Below are 2,500 nucleotides of genomic sequence, written 5' to 3' on the forward strand. Positions count from 1 at the left end.
AGTATTTTAGTTATAGTCGTATCCTGATACAATGGGATCTGGACATTTCACCCAAGAACACTAAGATCACTACACTATAAATCTGTAAAAAATCAAAAGAAAATGAAAAAAAAAACACGATATAGATAAGAAAAGGAATACTTAAAAGCGAGTATACTTTACAGCCACACCGACAGTATGACAAGAAATATCAAGAAAAAGTGACCAAATATGTCAGCAATACTGAAAGCTTTTAACCAAAGCTAAACAGCTTATAATTACATTCCATTGTTGTATTGTTTTGTTTTTCAAAGCAGCGTCGTAGGTTAAATGTGCCTGATATTCTTTAAATAAAATGCCACCGATCAGTTATAGGAAAAAAGAAGAAAAAAACACTATGACATGTAATTATTCAACTACAATGTGCTACGCGGGTATCAGGTTGAAATTAAATTTTGCCAGATTATATATATTTATGTATGTACGTAAACAAATAGACACACTAATGACAGGTGTAAATCAAAATTAAGGGTTTCCAGTACACTGTAAGATGTTGTGAAGAGATGTATAGGTTGTTGCTACCTGTTTTTTTTCTCTCCTTTTCCTATTAATATCCTTTTTTCTTTTAGAGTCTCTTCCTCCCTCCTTCAACACCACCGTTTGCCTTGCCCTTAAATGTATTTAACCTTGATACAGCTTAAGGGGTCGGCTCACCTTTAAATACATTTTTTAGCATACTATAGAATACAGCTGCAATGTCAACCCACAGAGCAGCTTATTCTACAGAGAGACAGTGTTATTGTTTTTTTTTTTCTTTTCTTTTCGAGAGTGACACATCTAAATAAACTATTTTATTTACTGCGCTTCGCTTAGTAGTGGAAATAAAAAAAATCTCTATATTATGATAACGTAGATTTTTCACTCTGGCCTCTCTGCTTACCACTTGACGAGCCGATCTCTGAATTGCGACCCTGTGTAAATGGTGAATTACAGTGTGTCATATCACGCTTATAGCATATGTAAGATGGAGTTTAACAACTATATTTCTGATAGATTGCTAGATGCCTCTTTATATGTTTCTTTAGTATATGTTTGTGTACTACAGTATTTTATGTCGTTGATAAGTTTAACATCAATGGAAAAAGTGAAAATTTCCTTTTTTCATGGTAAAAAACAGCATGGACACCAAATAACAAATATCTTTCCAAAGAGATATGCAAACACTGATGTAATAAATAAAATGTATTTTGAAAATTCCACCGTGATTCTGAACTGCATTCTATTTCAAGATGTCTTCCTTGCTACACGCAAAAAATGAAGAAATGAGCAGAAAATTGTGAAAAAGAAAGAGAGAGAGAGAGTGAGGTGGTATAAATCCAAACAAATTTCATGAAAATTAAAATATCTAAAATGTTTTAAAACTTTCTATAATAAAAATTAATCAGATGGACCGATCTAAAACATCGTTTCTTCGTTTCGGCTTTTTATTTTGGTTGAATCTAACGTAAGTGCACACGAATATCATTATCGTTTATAATAATTTTTACCTCTTTTAACTAAAAGTCTTCTTTTCAATTCGCTTGTATTCTTCATGTATTATATCACACCCACACCCACACCCACACACACACACACACACACACACATCAACTATAACATAAATCATTATCAAAATTACGAAATATAGAAAAAAACTAGAATGTTTCTTTCGCTCGGTGTAATTGCATCTTATCAATCTTTGTGGCGAAGAAAAAAGCGTTCGAGCTTACTTGAATAGCGCACGTGTCTAAAAGTGTTTTCCATATTGTCATTGCCAGTTCCTATTGCAACTTGCTATTGCATATATCTATCTACATTTACAGTGAAAGCGATATCAATTGCAAAAGTATATTCACAATCGATTAGTGACGGATTAATCAAGGGACAGCACTCTATTTCATTTGTGCACTGTTCTCTTACCTTTGCAATAATATCCACTCACATCTATATCATATATATATATATTTCGGTAATAGCTATTTCATTAAAATGTTCAATATCTTGAGTGTGCCAGGAATAATGATATAACAACAATTTGTCTATTAATGTATGGGGGGGGAGTATTATCATGCATCTGTTTCTACATAAAGTGCCTGCTGCTGAACGAGAAAGAATGACAACAGATGTAATAATGATATCATGCCTCACTTAGTTGCATTATACAGTCGATTTATACTTCAGTTAAATAGCAAACCCTGTTCAAAATCACATGCTCCACTGTGTATGCATCTGTATTCAGCTTCTGTATTCAAATTTTCTCTTTTGGTTGTCTTTCTAGTGACTTGGGAATCTTTCTAGGTCCATATGCTTATATGAAGTAATGATAACAATAATAGATATATATTTTAAAGAAAAGAAAAATATATATGTGTATAAACAGTGTCTTCGAGAAAACGTAGTCCCAATGCAGAATTGAATCTCTGTTTTGAGGAAGGACATTTTTTGCTGCTGTTCATACTAGAATGCATTATAAATAGTTTGG

General features: G+C 32.5%; 1 protein-coding gene across 6 annotated transcripts in view; it reads left to right on the forward strand.

Annotated features, from left to right (window-relative positions):
- LOC122254586 (arrestin homolog) overlaps positions 1–2,500 on the forward strand; it is a 148,925-nt gene that overhangs the window by 146,252 nt on the left and 173 nt on the right. For all 6 annotated transcript variants that reach the window (XR_015191224.1, XR_015191222.1, XR_015191223.1 and 3 more), the window contains one exon: positions 1–2,500. This exon is cut by the window's left edge and continues 791 nt beyond it; it is cut by the window's right edge and continues 173 nt beyond it. The gene's annotated coding sequence lies outside the window, so the exon portion shown is untranslated.

Source organism: Penaeus japonicus, unplaced genomic scaffold (genome assembly GCF_977035675.1).
Source record: "Penaeus japonicus unplaced genomic scaffold, GWHDUDI00000001_assembly GWHDUDI00000008, whole genome shotgun sequence".
Classification (NCBI taxonomy): domain Eukaryota; kingdom Metazoa; phylum Arthropoda; class Malacostraca; order Decapoda; family Penaeidae; genus Penaeus; species Penaeus japonicus.